This window comes from Urocitellus parryii, chromosome 9 (assembly GCF_045843805.1).
Source record: "Urocitellus parryii isolate mUroPar1 chromosome 9, mUroPar1.hap1, whole genome shotgun sequence".
Classification (NCBI taxonomy): Eukaryota; Metazoa; Chordata; class Mammalia; order Rodentia; family Sciuridae; genus Urocitellus; species Urocitellus parryii.
In genome coordinates this window covers 133,167,375-133,189,468 of record NC_135539.1, presented here as the reverse complement: position 1 = coordinate 133,189,468, position 22,094 = coordinate 133,167,375, and the positions used below count along the sequence as shown (strand labels likewise).

General features: G+C 45.2%; 1 protein-coding gene across 3 annotated transcripts in view; it reads left to right on the top strand.

The window, feature by feature from the left end:
* Positions 1 to 22,094, top strand: part of Cacna1e (calcium voltage-gated channel subunit alpha1 E) — a 301,352-nt gene that overhangs the window by 28,308 nt on the left and 250,950 nt on the right. The gene's annotated exons all lie outside the window — the stretch shown is intronic.

Below are 22,094 nucleotides of genomic sequence, written 5' to 3'. Positions count from 1 at the left end.
GAAAAAGGTTAAGGTTAAGATTCCCCATGAGGCTGGTTGTTAGAGGACCAGCCTTGTGTGGGGTAGGGGCAATATTTGTGGCACTGTGGAAATGCCTGTGGCATGAGGCAGAGACCATGGGACTCCCAGGCAGCCCTGGGTTCCCACTGTTGGTTGGCTGGCTGGCTGAATACCCATTTCCCTGGGAGGGTACCTTTCACCGGAGCATGCAGCTTGCCCTGGCCTGAGAGGTAACTCCCAGGAAGAGGCCAAAGATGCAGGCAAGTGCAGTTTCCTGGGGCTTGGAGAAGACCCCAACCATATTTTCTGAACTGATAATTAAGACTCAGGTACTGACAATGAAACTTTTTAATGATTTGCAGATTTATCAATAGAATAAAATCGAATTACATTAAAATGTCTGACAAGTCATTCCTTGGAAATTAATATAGTAATAAAATATTGGGACCAACCCAGTGTCACAGAGCAGATGTGATGGTAGTAGGTTCAGTTAAATAGTTGATAAATCTCTCTTAGGATATGAATTGACTGTGAGGACGTGGGGCTGACCCAGGGCCATTGGCAGCAGATGCAGTGGACCCTGGCAGTGGTGGCACTGGGCAGGCTGCATGGGGCTTCCATGGCTGTGGGGCTTTGTGTCAGGTGGCTCTTGGGCCCATGGGAGAGGAGCAGCCCCGTGTAGGTGTGGCAGCAAGGGGTGCGGCATGGAAATTCCCTTATCCAGCTGCCTGACAGACAGCAAGACAACCTGGAGGGGCAAAGAAGAGAAGGCACAGAAAGCTGAGTTGGAAGAACTATGGAGCCACCACTATGAACTGACCAAAAGGAGAGGGGAGAAAAGAGGAGCTTCCCCCAGGGAATAGTCAGGGTAGGGGCAGGTAGAATCTGGGAAGAGGAAAGGCTTGAGAGCCACTGCATCTGTTCACTGTCTTGTGGATGAGAAACAAGACTGATATTTTTAACCTTTAGACCAGTTGTGATTAAGTGAAAGTGAAATAGTTGAAGATATAATGGATCAAAATATAGCTGACGAGCAGGACAACTTTAATGAAGGGAATGGATGAAGAGTGGTGACATTCATGTTTAAAATCATCCGTTGCTGCACCAAAGGATCTTATAGAGGTTATTTTTCTAAAAAGAAAAAAGAAAACCACATTTTAATATGCTTTAGTAAATGAAGATACATTTTATGCACAGTGTTGCAGAAGTACACTGTCATAGAAAATGCGGCACACCTGGACAGTGTCTTACACATCTCTACAATAAATAACGTGTAAGCAAGGGCTCCCTGAGAATCTGAGCCATTTAAAAATGTTATGATTCTGTCCGGGAGAAAAGTGCGGTGGTGCATGTGTGTATGTGAAGACGGCTTGTGCTGTGTTCTATGTGGGTCAGAGACCATTTGAAATTTCTTGTCCAGTCAGTTTATTTTTATTCTAAACCATTGTGTGTCCATTAAAGACAATACAGAAAGATCAAAACAAAGGATTAAGAAAAACTCCTAATTATTTAGGGGTGTTTGCTTTCTTTTCGATGCTTGTGATTTTGCTGCCTTTCTCAATAGAGTACAAGCATCTCGCATCTTCTTCCATACTTTGGTAAAAATCTGTAATGACTGATGAGCAGTTCGTTAAATAGACATACACAGCTTCTTGTTTTTGTGATTATTTGACACTTAGATTGCCTTCTGTTTTTTGTTGTTTTTTTTTTTTTTGCTGTGATAAATAATGATTAAAGATGCTCTAACATATGTCTTTTGTATGTCACATTTTATCAGATGTTTTGACAGGGTAAAGTGCACTCAGTTTCTGTGTCTGCAGATTCTAAGTAGTGGCTTCAAGCAAGCGGGGACAGAAAATATTTGGAAAAAAAACTTGAGTCTGCGCTGAACATGCATAGACTTTTTTCCTTGTCATTATTCTCTAAGCAGCACATTAGAGCAACTCGTTACATAGCATTTAATGGTCTTAGGGATTATAAGTAATTTAAAGATGATTTAAAGTGTGCGGGAGGGAGGGTGTGCATAAGTTATGTGTAAATATTATGCCGTTTTATATAAGGTATGTGAGTGTGTGCAGGTTTTGGTCCCCAAGAGGTCCTGAAACCACCTGCTATAGATGCCACAGGTCAACTGTACTTCACAGGGGGACCTGGCTGTTCTGGTGTGGGGTCTGGGAAAGGTGATGGGTGAAGGGAGGTGAGGAACCAGGCCCTTTGACTGGACAAGAGAAGACCAAAGTGGACTGTTGTCAGGGTTGTCATACTTTTGAAGGAGTGGATTCATGGGGACCGCAGGGCTTTTTTGTGGAGAAGGTCCTGGTTCCTTGCCTGTGTATTTAGGTGGTGCCCGAGAGCTGGTGCAGGTCAGCTGTCCCCTCTGGCTCTCTGCCCAGCCTTCTCATCTCCCTCTCCTAGTGGCTCTTTCTGTGGTGGCTTCGCTGGCCCCTCCTTTCCACCTGAACCAACAGGCTTTGTTCCTGGCCCCCTCCAGACCTACTGTTTAGCTTTCTGCCCAGCATCTACAGGTCTCTTTCCCCTTAATTCATTCACATGTGAAGGGACTCGGGGCCAAGGGGTGGCACTCTTGCATCCCTGCTGAGGGCCTCAGGCTCTGCTCCTCTGGAATGGATGATCATGTTTAGTCCTACGTTCACACAGGGTGTCCATCTGCCATGTTGCATCGCCCCTAGGATGCACACCATCTCTGAAGCCAGCCTGTGTCTTGCAGTGGTGGTATGCTGGAGTTTAATTGGTGACATTGGTGACATGTTTCTTCCTTTCTTTCTTAGTGGTATATTACATTATGGGGCACCCCCATCACAGGGGGGGGTGGTCTTCCTTTTAAAGAAACATGTTGTATTGCCAACCTGGAGAGGCAGGCAGAGCAGACTTCAGGAGTGAGTCATCTTGTGTTCCCAGAGGTTAAGGCATTTGCCCCAGATCACCAGCTTCTTGGTGGCAGAGCCAGGGGTTTGAATCATGCCCTTTGATCCAGGGCTGGTGGTTTTTACCCCTGCCCCAGGCAGCCCCCTCTCCAATACCCTTTTGCCTTCCTGACACCTGCACCTGCAGTAGTCCCAGCTGACAGCTCTCACTTCCCACCTCATCTCCAGGTGTCACCTCACATTTGACTCCGTGCACTCTTGAGTGACAGATGCTGCAGCGTGACACCATGCCTCAGAGCTGAGGCTGCACAACATCTCAGCTCTCAGTGTTGATAGAGGGCGGGGGAGGGAGGGTGGGAAGGGAGATGGTACTGCAGTGTCAGGCAGCTGGCTCAGCAAAAGACCTCTCATCCTGGACCTTGGCTAGGGGGCCCTGGGCCACTACCTTCTGACTGCCATCTTGACCATCTACCCTTTATTATTCTTAGGGCCTGCATGTTGAGGGTGTTTATGGTTCAGAAAGTACATTGACGTTTATTACTTCATCTAATCTTCATAATCTCATAAAAAGGATATGTGAGTGTGTGCAGGTTTTGGACCCCAAGAGGTTCTGAAACCACCTGCTGAGACACAGGTGCATCTATTTTCTGCTGCTATGGCAGAATACCTGAACTGGGCAATTTATAAAGAACAGAGGTTTCTTATAATTCTAGAGGCTGCCAAGTCCAAGAAATTGGCATCTGGTGAGGGCTTTCTTGCTGTGTCATAACATGGCAGAGGGCATCACATAAAAGGATGCACACACAAAAAAGAGAACAAAATCAGCTGGTCTCATGCATTCATCAGGAGCCTGCTCCTGCCATAACTATCCCACTATAGCAATAACAGCCATAGTCTATTTATTATGGTGGTGCCTTCATGACCCAGTCACCTCTTTGAAGTCCCGCCTCCTGATACTGTTACAATTAAATTAATGTCGGAAGGGGCATTCAAACCACAAAAAGGGTCTTTTTAAGCTTTTTACAAATGAAGAAACTGAGGTTCAGGGAGGGCTGTGACTTGTTAGTAGGCACTAGATCCAGGACTTGAGCCACATCTCCTGGATCCAAGTTCCTTCTTCAGTGTTATTCATTCCCACACCATCCAGCACCTCAAAACCCCAGGGCACTTTGATTTCACATTCCTTTGGTCCCCTTGAAGCCATGTGTGTTGGGGGACAGCTAGTGGCTTCCTCAGGCCAGTGTTCCCAGACCTCAGCTGGGCTGCATGCATGGTTTGAAGAGGACAAGAGCCCACTTGTTCCTCTTACGACTTCTCTCTGTGGCACAGAAGGATCTTACTTAGCCCTTGGTAGAATGTCAGTGGATATATAAAATATAGGTGAGAAGGTCTGGCTGCTTTTGTCACTAATTAGCTTGTTTATTCATTTGCCCAATCATTTATTCAGCCAAACTATGATTGTTGAATGTTGCGGGCGGGGGGGGGGGAACTAGGACTGAGTATCACCAAAGTTAATGTGCTCTCATTTCTGCTGAAAGACATGGAGTTTATTACTTCATCTAATTTAACATTTAACAAACTTTGGTCTTACAGAACTTGGACATCTCTTTGCATTGGTAACAACTCAGGAGTCAGGCCATCTAGACTTGAAGTCACCATTATATATTAGTCTTAATGAGAAGTTATAGAACCAGAAATGGATGGATAATGATGGGGAATATAAAACTTAAGGGCACTCCTAGTCCGTGGGCAAGAACAGGCCCGTGTCTCAGGACCCCTGTTCATCTCTGTGTGTCCAGTGTCTGGCATACAGCTGGTATTCAATAAATGCTAACTAGATTGAACACTTGCTCTTTCCCAGATTCTCCTGTCATCTGTAAGATACAGAGGAGAGTGCTGAGAGCTGCCCAGGGCTGGGGGAGACAAAAGGTGACCACACCTTCCCTTTGGTCTTACTGGGTTCCACGTCCACAGCTCCACTTGCCCAGCCCGCTCACATTCTGATCTCTTAGGGAAATGGAAGCTGGGGTTCACTCCTTAGGCCAGTTAAGACGTGTTGGGCTTTCAGCCCTCTGGGGCTTGCTTACTGTGTTCTCAGTCTTACCACATGATTGCTTCCTGGGCGAGGGGGGTGGGGTCAAGATAGAATTGTGAAGATCCAACCTTTCAGAGGTGGCTGTGGAAGGGGAGGGGCAAATGGAGGAGAAAACTACAGTTAGTGGCAATCACTTGGCATTTGTCATATGATAAAAGTTCCATGTAGTGAACTGTGTGCCAAAGACTGCATTTTATAAATATTCTTTCTAATCCAAAAATGGGGTTCCATAAGGTAAAAAATTGTTAGGTTCAATTATTACCCAGGCCCATTTTAGAGATGAGTAAGCTAAGGCACAATTTAAGTGGCTTGCTCATATCTAAATGGTTGATATAATAGTCTCCCTTTATTCACAGTTTTGCTTTTTAGTTTCAGTTACCTGTGGGCAACTGTGGTCTGAAAACATTACATACAAAATTCTAGAAACAAACAATACTTAAGTTTTAAATGCCATTCTGAGTGGCACTATAAGATCTTGTTGCATTTTGCTCCATCCTGCCTAGGGCATTAATCATTCCTTTTTCCAGAGTATCCATGCTATATATACTACCTGCCAGGAAGATACTTAGTAGTTGCTCTGTTAACAGATCCACTTTCATGGTGGGAATTGTAGTGCTTGTGTTCAGTTTACCCTGATTTTATTTAACAATGACCCCAAGTTGCAAGAGTAGTGATGCTGGCAGTTTTACTATAGTGAGTTTTATTAATTGTTCTATTTAATTATTTTGTTATTATTGTTAATCTTTGACTATGTCTTAACATCTTTATAAATTAAAGTTTATTACAGGTATTTGTATGTAGAAAAATCCAGTATATGTAGATTTCAGTACTATCTGCAGTTTTAGGCATCCCCTGGGAATATTGGAATGGATCCCCTGCAGATAAGGAGATCAACTGTATATGAGAAAGCCAGAATTTGAACCCAGACCTGTGCCTTCAATGTTGGGCAACCTCCCTGAGCCACACTGCCCCCCTGAGCTCTGAGATGGCACCAGCTGTCCCTGGGCTGCTGGAGAAATGTAGACTCCTTATTTCCCTGTGTGTCTTCAGCTGTATATACTACCTGCCAGGAAGACACTCAGTAGTTGCTCTGTTATCAGATCCACCTTGGTGCAAAGGTAAAAGGTGTGCTGGCCTTTGCATCTAGGAAATCTTTATTTCCCATTGTATGTCAAAGTACTGGTGACGTTACAGAGCTGCTCTTGAATTCAGAGTTACTCTTAGGTGGTGATACAGTCTACTTTCCCATCAAAAACAAGCAGATGAGCTCAGAGCACGCTCTGCCTCAGTTTTGCCAGCTTTGCAGGCAGAGATGAGCTCTTTGGTTACTCGTCAACTGTGGGGGACACAATGCAAACCCTGGGAAGTGGGCAGGCGTGTCTGCCCACCGTCAAGGTCATCACCCCAGGCCTACGCAGTCCCTTGGGAGACATTGTTGAGTACCTACAGGGTGCCAGGCACACTGCTAGGTGTGGGCGGGTAAGTGTAAGCGTCCCCCCACCAGGGACAGTTGGGCCACATATCACAAACACCAAGAAGAAGGGCGTCTGACCTTGCACTGGGGTGCTGGGGAGAGCTTCTTGAAGGAAGTAACATTTAAATGGAATGTGACTCATTCCACGTGGGACTTAGCTGGACAAGGAAGGAGAAGGGTTTTGCTTGGAGAAAGAATGCTGTGTACAGAAGCTTGGAGGTAGAGAGGTACGGAGGGACACAGACAGACAGCAGGACAACTCCGGGAACTTTGGGCATGGAACAGTGAGAGACGCTGCAGGGGAGGGCAGGGTGTAGCCAGGTTAGGCCCTGCACAGGAGGGAGGGAGTGTTTATCAGAACCAGAGGGAGCAGGAAAACCCTGAAAGCTTTGCACAGTGGGTGGATTCGAGTTCTGACTCTGGATGCTGCATGTCTTTTTTCTTTTCTTTTTTACCCTGGAATCACTTGAGGAAAGGCATGGAAAAGAGAAGGAAGCCGTCTCTGCATTTTTTGCTCTGGTTTGAAAGAATGTGCAAAAGCAAGCAGACACACACACACACACACACACACACACACACAGGAAACAGGGGAGAAGGGAAAGAGGAGCCAAGGCAGTGCTGCAGGAGGGCTGGGAGCTGCCATCCTGCATCCCCAGCTTCTCGCCAGTGGCATATGCAGAGTGGTTTAGCCCGAAGCCTGTTGGTAGGAGGACAATATCTGGAGCTAAATATATATCGATAGGTATTTTTAGCGGGTTTTCTGTAAGAAGGCTCCCCTAACATATGAGTTTCCCTAGCAGCTAAAGATCTAGGAAAGCACAGCTTTCCTGCGGGAGCATTGTCTCTCTAGTGCTGAGAATGTGGGGGAGGTGTTGGGAACGCAGTCCCGGGGGCCCCCAGCCCAATTGACCTCCCTGTGGTGACAGTGCGAGAGCTCTGGGGGTTTATATGGCATCTCCATCGGGGAGCCTGGCAGGAGTCTACAGGCCAACCATTTGCTCGCCCTTTCTGCTCTAGGTGGGTAGAGCGGGGAGGAGGGGAGCCAGGGCAGAGTAGTTGGGGGTATCCAGGGAAACTGAGGCCGAGTGAGAGACAGGAGGGACTTGGAGGCCAGGCAGAAGACAACTGGGAACGAGCCTTGAAGCTGAGGGAGAGTTCTGGGAGTCCTTGGGCTTCGCTGCTCAGATTTTCCTCCCAGCAGGGTTGGCGGCTGCTCCTCCGAGGGACCTCCACCTCCTCCCTGGCTTCTTGTTCCTTTCTGACTCCAGGCGGTTGGGGGTCGGGAGTGCAGTTTGCTGGTGTGGCATCTCGCCTTTTGTCAGAACAGTGTTGCTGTTCCAGTGTGTTTCCCTCCAGAGGCATAAAGATGGAAAAGATGAGGTTAGGATGCAGGGTTTTGTTTTCTTTTATCCTTTGGTCTTAGGATGTATAAGTCCAGTTCAGGGGATGAGGTAGGCAAGAGGCAAAATGTGAAACTTAAAGGTCTTTCCTGAGCTCTGTGCTGAGGACAGACCCAGTGGCTGTAAAGGTGAGTGCTAGTTAGTAGCTGACTGGGTGTTTGAGTTGGGATATCTTCTTGGGTAGAGCCCAGCCCCCCCCCCCTCGCGTATACAAACTTTGTCTTCCATATTGAGATGCATCAGGGGTCACCTGACTGGGTAGTTATTGAGCACCTACTATGTTCTAAGTGTAAGACACTGGTGTCTTGGATGGTTTCTCGTTCCTGAAAAGCTTCTTGTCATCCCTTTGGAGAGAACAGAGTGGGACCTGAATTGGTTTTGGTGTCAGCAAGGAAGGGAGCTTCAAAATCTCCAGGTTTGCGACATTTAGTTTGGGACATTTTTTCCCTTATTTTTTTCCCTCCACTCAGGGTGACTTAAGGAGAGAAATTATGGAAATTTCTCTCCTGGGCCCAGAGCTCCCATTTTGAGGTAGTGAAATGTATACGTTCTTATTCCTGCACACAGGTGTATATGGAGAGAGAGGAGGGAGGGTGAAAATTCTGAGGCATGTTTACAAAATAGACATGGGTGTAGCATCAGTATTCATGCTATCTATTTCCAAGATAGAATTGTGAATTAAAAAGAGTACTTTAAGTTTCCAATCTCTGGATGAAATGCATCTCCTGGTTTGGGTAGAGATGTGTGCACTTGTGTCTAGTTTGTAAATATGGTCCACAATCCAGGACAGATGATCTGTTGTGAACCGTGAAGACACAATGGCATTATTTAATGTGTCACTAAAGTCGAGAAATAGCAGGTATGTCAGGGCAGAGTGGTTTTCAGAGGGAAGGGGCGAGATGGGACAGTGCAGGCGATGAGAAGACAGACAAGACAGGGTGTGCTTCCAAAAGAGAACAGGAAGACAGGTCAAGTCTGAGGTTATGAAGCTCAATCGTTGAAGTTTAGATATGAGAGAATGATAAGTGTGCCCAATTTTCCCTCATTTATTTTTTCTCAGAGAAGAGAAAACTAAGACCCAGTTGCTTCCAGGGTCTTAAGAGATGGGATGGACAAGCTGTCTTAGAGCCTATTTCTGTAGCCCCACATCCAGGACCTGGTGTGATCATGGTCTATTCCCCTTGGTGAAGGGAGTCTGCTGCCTTTGGGTTATGATTCCAGCCATCAAGAGTGAGGTGTTAAGAAGTGAGGTCCTTGATTAATTTGGCTGGAACTTATATGTGCAACTGGAGACAGAGCTTAATCTGGTGAGCTGACTGATTCAGAGCCCTGGGTGCTGGTGCTGGCCCTCACGTGCCCGCCTTCCTTCTGTGCCCCAGGAGATGCTAAACCTGCTCTGCTTCAGTTTCCTTTATGCAGCTTCATTTGTGGAATGAAGGTAACACCTGCCTTAGCTGCCTCATCAGGTCAAACGAATAGCGACAGTGCTGATGGTGACAACTCCTGATTTACCCTGAGCTCACACATCTCATTTTAAATGTAGAGGGCTTCGCGTATGCAGTTGCTTCCACAGCTACGCATAGCTGAACGGTGGGGTGACTTCTGAGACACACGTTGTTAGGCAGTGTATCATTAGGCAGGCATCGCAGATGGCTGTGACCTCACCAGGCCATCTGATATCCGGGGGCCCATTGCTGATGGAACCCTCTTCATGCAGCACAGGACTGTATTGTTTTAAATACAGAACATAAGGCAAGGTTGATATCACCTCCATTTTGCAGATAAGGAAAACAAGACTCAGAGGGGCGAAGTCGCTCCATCAAGGCCAAATAGCTACAAAGGGTGGGATTGGCCTTTTCATTCTATCACCAACAATTCTAAAGCCCGTGGCATATCTACTGTACAGCCAGACACCCCCAAAACAGGAGAGCTACATAATACCAAGTCAGTGAACAATAATCCTTTCCCCAGAACAGTGATATTGTGAAGATAAATGTTAAAATGTACATAAAGCACCTTGAGTGTGGAAAGAAAGGTGTAAAAATTGAAATATCCAAATTATATGATTCCGTGGACCTCACTTGGTATAGCCTCTGAGACATGCAACCACGGAGACAAATTTCACTGAAGCCTATTGTAGATTATAAAGCTATGGCTAATTAGAAATTTTCCATTTCTTGTTATTCTGTGTCAAGATCGAGATTTACTACAAGCCCATCGATAGGATATATCGTTTTTCCTTTTAGGAGTGCATCTAATTTAATCAACTTGAATAAAGTCTGCAGTGGTTATAAACAAGAAGAACAAAGACATCACACAGGAAACATGGGGTTGGAAGACTTTATTTTAAACTTTATTTTTTAAAAATAAGTCAGTTGTCCATGGATCCATTGGATTTATTTGAGCCCAGCGCCTCACACATGCTGGGCAAGTGCTGCACCCTGAGCCACTACTCCAGCGTCTCATTTTAAACTTCATCGGCAACACAGCGCAACGTCTTCTAGAATCCCACCTTTGGGGCCTCCCTCTCTTTGTCTCACCTTCTGGCCCCCTAGTGCCCTCCCCACTTCCCCCCAAAATGCTCACAGGTGAGAGAGGCTGCCCCTTCTCTCTCAGGAGCAGGTGTCACAGAGGAAGGCTGAGGACAAACCCTCTTGCTTCCGAAGGGAAGGGACGTCCAGTCCGAGAGACGGGCTCAGAGTGGGGCTGAGTTCCGAGTCCCTCCCCCCTCCGAGCCTTTCATTTCCTTCCTCCTCGGCTGCCACTCTTCTGAGAGGAGCCTGGGTCTTGGTGACAGAATGGCAGAGCAAAGGGCTCCAGGCCGTGGCTTTTCTCCATGGCCTTTAACTCTGGGACAGTGACTGGGAGGCAGAGTGACAGGTGTGGCTGCTTCACACTTCAGGTCGCATCTGAAGTTCATGGATGATAATTCACATCACCATGGGAAAGCCCACACATTTCACCTCTGTCCCTTCCATCATGGGGGTCCAGCCAGCCCTGGGGGCCATTCCTCAGCTCAGCACCAGTTGGTGGCCACGGGGGAGCTGAACAGAACTGGGTCGGGTGTCCCCTGAGTCTGAATCAAAACTCTGGGCAAAAGCGAAACAATCATAATGCATCTCTAGGACTGGATGCACTTAGGTCTAATCCTGCCTAATGCATGAAATTTTGAATTTGAGGTGAGGGAAGACTTGGGAGGAGTCAGAAGCTGGAAGGAAGAAGAGAAGCAGCCAACATCATTGAGCGTATCCTGTGTTGAAAGGTGGTGATGACCGCTAGGGATACAGCAGAGGAGAGAGGGTTTCTGGGGTCCTAAAGTTTGCTGTCTAGTACAAAAAGCAGATATCAAGGTGGACAGTTTCATGCTGTTTTAATTTGGATCCTAACATAATCTGAGAGGAGGAGGGTCAAGAACCTGGTGATGACTTTGAGATCCACAACAGGTTGCATTTAGCTAGGAAAATGAAAGAAGAGGGGAGCGGCAGGATGAGGGGAGTGTTCGGCAGAGGACAGGGCAGGTGTGTGTGCAGGGCTGGCGATGGGAGGGGCCGTGGAAGTGTGGCCCGTGGTTTCGGTAGCCTGGGGGAGGATGGCAAAAGTGGTGAGGACCACATCCTGAAAGGTCTCCTTGGCATCTCTAGGGATTTTCAGTGGGCAGCCCTGGAATATTTCAAAGAGGACAGTGGACAGATTGGTAGGGGGGTGCACTGTTTCCTGGGAAGAGAGATCAACTTCCATGAATGACTCCAGGTCTGCTCAGGAATTAGGGATTTGGAATGAATGTCCTCAAAGAGTCCCTGTCTTCTCTTCTGCCTCCTCCTCCCAACATTGGCCCTCACCTATAGTTTCATTTAATCTGCTGGAGCTGCACCAAAACCCAGTCTGTAGACCTCATAACCTAGCTCATTATGTTCTAAAGATGTGTGAACCTTCCCAGAGTGGAGACATAGTCTCTGCCCTCTGAGATCACACTCTGAGCATCTCCTACCGATTCAAATCATGGATAAGAATGGATGAGTGTGTGGGCTTTTATTTTCGATGTTCAGCAGAGAAATTATTTAAAAAATGCTTTGCCAAGAACATTGCTATATGATTATTATGATCTTTATTTTCCAAATAGAACAATAGTCAAAAGATCAAGCCCACCCACGTGCTTGTTTATGGGATGTTTTTCTTTTCCTTGCTCCTGAAGCCCATGACACACCATATAATGCTGAATCTGGATCCTAATTGAACTCCAGTTAATCACCACCCAAATTATAGTATGTTGTGACTTAGGGGCTCCTTCTTGTGAGGAGCTTAAAGAGATCTGCACCTAACTGTTCCTCATCCTCCATTTGGTAAAGGGAGATATATAGCCTCCCAGTTCCCTCAGTCAGTATCATGTTATTCTAGAAACAGGTCATCCAGGTGTGTCTTTCCTACCTGGACTGTGGTAACAGAGACGGGAGGCACTCTGTTCTCACCTCAGTCTTTTCTGCGGACTCTGAAATTCCACATCCTCTCTTCTGATGAGTGCACAATGGACTCCTTCTTAGAGCTTTGTCTAATGACTTGGTCATCCACCCCCCCCTTCTTCAGTAAGCAAATCCAGGTTTTTCAGGTAGGTGCTCCCTACTGGGAATCCCATCAGATCAAAGTTTAGCCTGGCAGTGCTGCAAATAAAGGAGGAGGGACTTCCTTGACTTCAGCTCCCCCCAAGTTGTGACTGGTTTGAACCCAAACTGAAGTGAATTACCAGAGTTGTCAGGAATCAGATTTTAGAGCAGGAAAGAAACTTATAGAAAGTGAAGCAGGAATCTGTCTCGAGAATCACTGGTCATTTCAGTGGTTTTCAGCCTGTGGGCTCTGGGACTCGGGAGACCTTTGGGGTGATTGCAGTGGGTGGGTGATCAGCTCTGTAGCCACATCCAGGACTGACTGTTCCCAAATGATGCTTTCCACAGATACGTACCACAGCCTAATGTTTCTGAAGTGTGTGGTTGCTCTTGTGCTTTATAAATATAAATACATTTAAAAGCACTGTAGACTTCATAATACAGCTCATGATGTTCTAAAGATGTGTTAAAAGTGGCTTTTTCTTTCTTCATTGAGTCAGCAGAACATTGTGGTTAAACAATTTGTAAACAAGCAAACCTGAATGGATACCTTCGCGGTGCTGTTTGCTAGCTCTCTGGCCATCAGCAAGTGACCCAGCTTCTGTAAACCTTCCTGACCCCAACTGCATTAAAAAGAGGAAGAGGATGGATAATATTTATTGAACAAATTCTATGGGGTCTGTTAATCCAACTCCTCTGGAGGGTGGAGTGGGTCTTGAATTTTTGACATTGAGAAGGGTGCCTCACACTTGGAGGTAAGAACTACCAATGCCTAGTGACAGCCTATGGTTTCTGATGAAGGGCGGAGACCCAGAACTTAAAGGAGTCTCTGGTTGGAAGGTCACTTGTCAGGCCTAGCTGGTATTCAGTCTTGTATAGGTGTGGTGGGAGAAGTGGAGTTCGACACAGTGCCTGTGCTGATGGGCAGAACAGTCGGACTGGAACAGAATTCACAGAGCTGTGGACCCAGGGAGCCTGGGCGCACTGCAGTGGCACACAGCCAAGTTCCATGTCGGGTGGTCCCGTCTCTAGAAATGCCTAGAGAGAAAGATATCCGCTGGACCAATCATACCCACCCAGATCTCTGCACAAGGTTAGGTCTTCCAAGGTCAGCCTGGGTTTCATCGTCTTTCACCATTGATCAGAACGACTTCTTGGGTAGTTCTGTTTTATTGGTTGCTTGCCCATCTTATCTCCATCTTGCACATGCATGTGCACCTTGTCTTACTCTCCTCAAAGAATATCTTGATGGGATCACTGCTTGAGAGAGGAGAGCAACATTAGATCTTTAAGGATGTATCTTTGTTCTCGGAAACTCACCGATGGAGATTTAAAGATTCATAGCAGAGGGAGAGGCTTCCCAGAGGAAACTGAACTGGGAAAGAAGATGTAGGTCTCATCATCCTTGACCCTTGGTCAGGAGGATATGGGTTAGTGCTCTTTTATCAGATTTCTCTTAAGGGGACTTCTTTTCCTTCCCTCCCTTCCTCCATTCATTCATCCTTCCAAAAAAAACCATCTTGCATTATTTATGAAGTACCTACTGAATGTTTGGCTCTACACTGAAGGTAGAAAATTCCAGTAATGAACAGAACTACACAAGTCTCTGCCCACATGAAGCTTACCATTAGTCCCGTTAGGGAGGAATTTTAAAAATTTAGTATTATGTAGCATGGGATTCTCAGTAAGGCTCTTGCTGGGAAGAAGCCACCCCATTAGGGATGCAGTCTCCCAGCCCCTCTGCAGCTAGGTTGAGCCATGCAGCTACTCCTTGCCAGTGGGGTATGAATGAAAATTGTCTGCATCACCTACACACCAAGAAATCAAAACATTAGGAAAAGAAAGCATAGACCAGTAGTGACCTCTTCATGGTCAACGTAAGGCTTAAAAAAAGAAAATGTATGTCAATTGTCAGACATATAGGAAATGTACAATAAGTGATTTTTTAAAATTATAAATAGCATTTGTTGATTCAAGAAATATTTACTATGTATATGTAAAACATTTTCCTAACTACTAAGGATAAAAATAAATAAAATAATAAAATACCTCTCTTAAGAAGCTTTCTGTCTGATGCAGAGATGATAAATGTACATAGGTAATTTTAATTGGACCTCAACATTCTTTGCTCAGGAGAAAAGAGAGTGGGGATAAGTTTGTTCCATTCTGTCCATTCGGCTTTCTATCTGTTTGTCTCTCCACCCTTTATTGAGTGCTTCCTGCGTAGGAGACCTGGAGTTCCGTGGGAGAGGTGAACTATGGGGGAATTTGGTTTCCTTTTGCTCGCATGCAGCGATCATTGGTACTTGACCCCAGATGTTAGTGGAAGTAGCCACCAAACACTCTTGCCACCTTTTTTGAACAGGCTTTGAAGTCTAAGAATGAAAAACAATTTTATTTTTATATTATTTTATTTTTGTGCTTTATTTTTTTTCTTCTTCAAGATACCAAAGCTCAGAGGTAATTAGCCAGCTGAGGCTATTTATAAAATGTCCAATTGGCCTGGACATCACTACTGGTTAATATCTGTCAAACTCCAAACTCTGAGGCCCAACAGAAAAGGAGATCAGGAGCTGGTTTTGGAAGGGAAAATCAGCTTTTCCGTTTTCTAATGTCTTTTCTATCCTTAGCTCATGCCTCGGTTGAGAAGGTAGAAGTTTAGTTATGAACTATGTGCAGTTACAACAAATAAATCAGAGTCAGAAGCAAATAAATGATTGTCATGGGTCTTTGGAGAAGGAATTATTGGGGCTGCATCCCTGGAATGGTCCTCAGGGGTGTCAATTATGTTGCTTCTTCCTGTAGTTTAGGACTTGCATTCTGGATAGGATTCTGTCATTGGATGTAGAAGAGCTGTCCTTTTGAAAGGGAACAGGCCAGTTTGGTCCCAAGTTTGTGGCCCGGAGGAAAGGAATTTCAGAAAACAATTGCCTGAATGATTCAAGCTCCTAGGTATTTCCTATGTAGGACTGTTAGAAAGGGCTCTCTAAATGAGCAACTGGCCCTTGTAGTGATACCTGCTCAGGAGGCAGGGAGCACAGGGTGGACATGAGAGCTGGGATCATCTGGTGACTCAGGACTCTCCGCTTGATTGACAGCTGATAGTCAGTGCTCATCACTGCATCACATGTTTCAATGTGTTTTTTTTTTTTAAATTTAATGGTCACAACAATCTTATTATGTCCACTAGATGAGGAAACTAAGGTGCTGTATTTTGTTTGTGGTTTTAGTGTGTCCTTGTGGGTTCATAGGTTGGAATCTTGGTCCCCAGGGTGGCAGTGTTGAGAGGTGATGAAGCCTAGGCATTAGGGGTCCTGCTCTCAGAAGGGGTTAATGTATTTTCCTTAGTTCTCTCAAGGGTAGGTTGTTATAAACTGAGACCATGTCATATGTCTCTTTTGCATGTGATAATTTTCCTTTCTGCTTCTCTGCCATGCTGTGACCTAGCCAAGGGGACCTTCAACAGAGCCAAGCAGATGTTGGTGCCATGCTCTTGACTCTTCAGGCCTATGAGTTAACTAAACCTCTTTTCTTTATAAAGTACCCAGTCTCAGGTATTGTATTATAGTGACAGAAAATGAACTAATACACCAGGTGGTTTGGTAATTTTCCCCATATTATGCTGCTGGGGTGGTGACAAGATTCAAATGGAGAAGTTGTATTCTAGAGTCCCTATTTTAACCATGATGCTATATTGCCTTCCTAATTTACATAGCCTACTGATGCCTGCTCTGGATTTTTTTTTCTTTTTTTTTTTCTTCCTAATGCATATTAACTAAGAAAGGTGAAAGGAAGGATGTTTCCATTGTTATGTCAAAATTCACCAGGGAATATGAAACTCTGTTCTTGGTTTTAGTTACTGAGAAAAATGTCTTTCATTAAAGAGGATTAAAAGGACAACAGATCATTGAATTTTTAAAATGTCATTTTGATCTTGAAAACATTTTAGACGTGTTGTCCATTTAGCACTTCAGAGTCAGTCAGTGTGACAACACAGGACAGTTTGCGGAAGGGAAGAGCCAAGAATGGATTTGCATTGTTCTTCATGTGGAGTCTGAATCTGGCTCTATCACCCTGAGCAAGTTACTCAACCTCTAGACCTCAGTTTCCTCACCAGGAATTAAGGATGCAGGGGTTTGTGGGTATTTTATAAGGATCAGCTGAGATGACAGGTAAAGTCCTTGGAACAGTGTTTTGTACAGAGTAGGTTTTCAATAGACAGAGATCTATCATGATTTCCTAGTTTACTGATGAGGAGAAGGAGACACAGATGAGCAGATACATTTTCTATGTTACTTTAAGACCCTCAGAAATTCAGGGTGTAGAAGGGATTACTGTCCCTGTCCTTCCTGTTTCTGTTGTTATTTGTATTGGCTGATACTAGCTTCTGGAATGTATTAAATGTATTCTAGAATGTAGTGATGCCTGCTCAGGAGACAGGGAGGGCAGAAATGGACACGAGAACTGGACATGAATGGACAGAATGGACATGAGAAGGTCTTAGTCTATTTGGGATTCAGTAACAAAAATACAGATTGGTGGCTTACAAACGATGGAAGTTTGTGTCTCACAGTTCTGAAGGCTGGGAAGTCCATGAAGGCAGATTGAGCGTCTGACAAGGGCCCTTTCCTGGTTCGTAGATGGCTGGCTGTCTCCTCACATGGCAGATGGGCGAGGGAGCTCTCTGGGGTTTCTTTTATAAGGGCACTAATCCCATTTAAGGGCAGAATCCTCATGACCTAACTCCTTCCCAAAGACCGTCTCCAAACCCCATCACATTGGACTTGGGGATGCACGCATTCAGTCCATACCATGAGCCTCTGATCCTGGAATCACTCTGTATTAAATTTGTGTCCACAGTTGTCAGTCTATCCAAGCAGGTTTCAAAGTGCAATTGAATGATTGCATTCACCGATGGAAACTCTACTTTTTATCTTTTTTTCATTTTATTTCCAATTCCCATGCCTTTGCAAGTGTATAAGCGTGCATACACGTGCAGCATTAAAATCGATTATGTATTTATAGATTTTTAATACTAGGTGTAGACAACAGTTGGATCATAAAGCAATTCCAGTGAGAACTAGTTTGTGGCAGTAGAAAACCCATCCAGACTAAACTTGCTCAATTCTTGGTGCTGGTCCTTATTGGTGCTCGGGCTGCAGGCCTAGTGGTCTCCCTGAGCCTTTGTTTAAAAAGACTAGCTTCGAGAGGCATTGAGGGGATCAGATGGAAGGGCCTCGGGGGGAGGTGTCTGGCACCCACATTGCTGCTGACACCTTTCCTTGTCCACCTTCTTCCCATCCCTTCCACTCCTAGGAGTCCTGGGGGCACCTTACGCGGTTATCTGAATTCAGACCCTGGTGTTGCAGAGAAGGGAGCACATTAAAGATTGAAGGTGCTCCTGGGAGCTGCTGTGCTGGAGGGGTGAGATGGAAGAGAAGAGAAAGAATAAGAAATAGGAATAATAAGAAATTTTGCAACTCTTGAAGCAGATAGGCACAGGCTTAAGGCTTGAGATCTATCTATCTGCAGGTGTAGCTATCTGCAGCCTACCTGTGGATCTGTTCCTGCCCACGATTGTGGTCAAGTGTCTCTGCATCTCTATTTCATCTGTGTCCTCCGACTCTATGTTGTCCTGTGGAGAACTCTTGAATGCACCCAGCATGGCAGTTGCATTCCCCTAGCCACTTTGTTTCTTTATCAGTGATTTTGTTGAAAGGATTTAAAAGCCTTTTCCTTCCTTTGGAGCAACTGTAACTTGTTTCTATAAACTGCTGCAGGGCCGGATCCCTCTGTCTTTCTGTAAGCAGCTTTCAGGGAATCTCCCTTTTCTTCTCACTTCATTAGCATCCCTAACCCCTGACCCTGACCAATTTGGTCTTTTCTTTGCTGGCAAGATCAAACCTTGAGGATTGACTGGGAATAAACTTCTCTAGGTCATTGGTCTGCAGGCAAAACCTAACCGATTCTAAACGAAGGTTTGAAAATGAATTTGCCACAAAAAAAGACAGTGGCTTGATCCTTATTTTACTCAGAATTCTGACCTGCTGTTGAGGAGGCAGACCCATTTTCCCATAGGTCATGCTAAAATTGTCTTCTATGCATTTATGTGAGAGGAGGGGGAAAGAAAACCATGTCTGATTTTTGAAAGGCACCTCCTCCTCTGAATTTATTGTATAGTAAAAGCAAAAAGTCAAGGGATTAGAAATAGGACGAGTTTCGCTGTTGATTTTTAGTAAGCACAATGGAACATTCTAGAAAGAACAACTTTTCATGCTACAACTTTTCTTTCCTACCAAGTGACACCTTTGCTAACATTCCCATTCCCATGAGCAGAGGCATTCTATGGTTACCAGGGAAAGACCTTGGAGTGTGTCAGCTCCAGGCCCCGCCAATTCCTATGAGGGGTCTCTGCAACTGCTTAACACCCCCAGCAGCAGCTTATTCATGTGCAATTTGGAAGTTCTGGGTGAATGGAGTTTAGGAAGTATCGAACTGCTGTGGAGCACTTTTCCTCAAGGAAAGGGTTCATGATCTTAAAAAAAAAAAAAAAGAAATATATATATGTGTGGTGTGTATATATATATTTTTTAGATATAGATGGACATAATATTTTTATTTTGTTTTATTTATTTTTATGTGGTACTGAGGATCAAACCCAGGGCCTCAAGTGCTCTATCACTGAGCCCCAGCCCCAGCCCCAGGGTCCACAGATTTTGATCACATAGAAACCATGACTCCCATTGTACGCTGAATCCATTAAATTATTTCTAAGGAATTTATAAGCTTTTTGTTGTTGTTGTTGTTGTTGTCACTGGGGATTGAACCCACAGGTGCTCAACCTCTGAGCTATACACCCCCTGCCCTTTTAAATTTTAATACAGGGTCTTGCTAGGTTTCGAGGCTGGCCTTGAACTTGCAATCCTTCTACCTCCGCTTCCCAAGACACTGGGATTACAGGTGTGTGTGACTGCATCTAGCTGGAACCTATAAGCTTGAGAATGTGTATGAATTTGGTTCTTTTAGTCATCTAGACTCTTCTGTTACATCTGATGTCTGCATCAGTGCTCAGCTATAATTGGTCACTAGGACGTTAGTTTTTCTCTCTGCTTATTTCTACCATCTCTCTCCATGGTGGGTCACCATCCGAAGATCCATTTCCCGTGAGAGCATTATAACTTGACTTCTTCCAGTCTCGGGTTTGTCCCTGCTCTGGTCTTTGATATGGCAGGAGAAGCATGTGGCACCCCAGACTTCCATCAGCTGAACCTCCTCCTGAGCTGCTTGTCTCATTGCTGTCCCTCAGGTCTCCTTCCCTGCAGCAAGGCCAGGCTCTGGGGGGTCCTTCTCATCTCAAATTGCCTGTCCGTTTCTCAGCCTTGCTCCCACCGGGCCGGTTTCTTCTGTCCTTCCTGCTTGTCCGCAGGCAGTTCCTGCCGGGATGCTCTATCCTGTGGGAGTCAGCTCAAGTCCCTGCTCCTCAGGGAGTTGGGTCCCTCCTGTCCTCCCTGCTCTGACTTTCCCTCCACAAGTGGCAAACGTGTCCCTCCTGTTCTCTTCTTGTGGGCGTCTTGTTTCTCCATGGAGGTTGAGGACAGGGTGGCAGTCTCCGTTCCCTGTTCTCTCGGGTGGCTTCCATATTGTCACACCATAGCAGATGTGCCGTCAGTACCAGGTGTGTGCAGGGTGAAAGGCAGGGGTCTGCGCATGCTTGCCCCTGGAGCTAGCGGGAGGAGCCTGTGCCTGCAACTTCAGGGTGCATTTTCTATTCCTGAGCCCGTGGAGCAGAATAAAAATCTAGGCCATGGCCAAACCTTGGGCAGGGCAGTGAGTGTGTGGGTGCTGAGCTCACAGCCCCGCTGGGAGTGCTGAGGCTGCGGAGAAAGGATGGAGTGGGTCCTGGGACCAGGACTGGGGGAGGCCACTGTGCTTTTCCCTCCTGCTTCTGAGGCCGCTTGTATTCCTTTTCCAATAACTCAGAGGAGGTTATTTTTTTATCTCTCTGTATTTGTTGTTTTATTTACAATAAATGAGATATTAGTACTCTGAATTGGAATTTATTTTTCTCCAATCTGTCTTTTCTCTAGTTCCCCCCCCACCCAAAACACCCCCTAATGACCATCCCCCAGATAATTAGCAAAGTGTTTGGTCTTTGGTTTGGATGAATAATTGATTCAGAAGCTTTGTCAATGATTCATGGCCCATATGCTGGGCAACAGGATGTGGAGTGTGTGTGTGTGTGTGTGCAGCATGTCATATCAAAGGTCAGGGGCTTCTCCTTGGCTCAGTAGAGGGGCCGTGCAGACCACCCTCAGTGGTAAGCAGGTTGCACATGGTCTTTCTCTGGTGTTCTCTCACAGGAAGAGTTGAAGCCTCTTCTGGAAAGCTAGATTCTCTGTGGTGTGCACTGCAGTTCTTGTGGACCAGTGATTGTGTTTTTGGCAGATCAATCAATGAATGAATTGGAGTTTATCCTCTGTAAGGCAGCTACCCACCATCTCTAGGATGGATGGCTGGTTGGATTTTTTTTTTTGAGGAAAGGAGATGTCTTGCCTTCTTTTGCATTACAGTATTTCAAACCTTCCCAGGCAGGGGACATGTTTTTTTTTTTTCTTCAGATCTTAGTGAAGATGCTGTGTGCTACTGCACTAATTCTATTTCCTTGTATAGCTCCTTCACTGGAGATGGAGACGCCCGATTACCTTCTACTCTGTAGGCAGGGCTTCCTTGTCTTTGAAGATGTTCTTACTACTGTGTGCATGGGACCCGGGGACTCATGTCTTGCTTATAGAAGAGTGACATGCCCTATCTACAAAGCTTCTCCCTAGTATTCATTTTGTAGGGGAAAGTTAAGACTCCTGAATGTGTCCTGACCCTTGGAAGACAACTAAGGAGAAGTGAATCTGTTACATTATGTCTGAATCAGTTCGCTGTCTCCTAGGCAGTCAGGCACCCCTCCCGCTACCTCTCTACTCTCTATAAAATAGTAGAAACAGACAGTGTGTGAGTGAAATCCAGCACCCTGGAGAAGGTGGCAGTATGGTTATTGATCATTTTATTCGGGAAGTGCCTAAGAGATTTCTCTATATTTCCTAATATAATTTTAAAGTTATGCTTATCATATTTAGGTCCTTAACCCATATAGAATTTATTTGCTTACATGGTGTGAAGTATGGCTACACACATATGCTTTTCTATAGCATCCTAACTCTATTTAGTGAATAGGACATCTTTCCCCCAATGATTCGTATCTCATTTTGGTTTGTATACAAATTCCCATAGATATGTGCTCTGTCTCTAGGCTATCTGTTACATCCTATTAACCACTATATGTTTATAATGCTTTTTGATAACTGATACCTCTAATCTTCCATTCACATGGTTATGAAAAATCGATCAATTTTGGACATCATAGTTTCATATGAATTTAGAATTGTTAAAATCCTAAGTTTTGTCTGTAATACAGTTGACTTACTGGCTAATTTGGGAAGAATTGACATTTTCACAATGTCAAGACCTATTAATCTCTCTCTATTATTTGGAATGTATTTTAGGTCTGTACCAGTTTTGGAGATTTCTCCCTTCAGGACTTTCCTGTCCTTTCTTAATACTTTTTCCTGTGCATTTTATTATCTTGCTGCT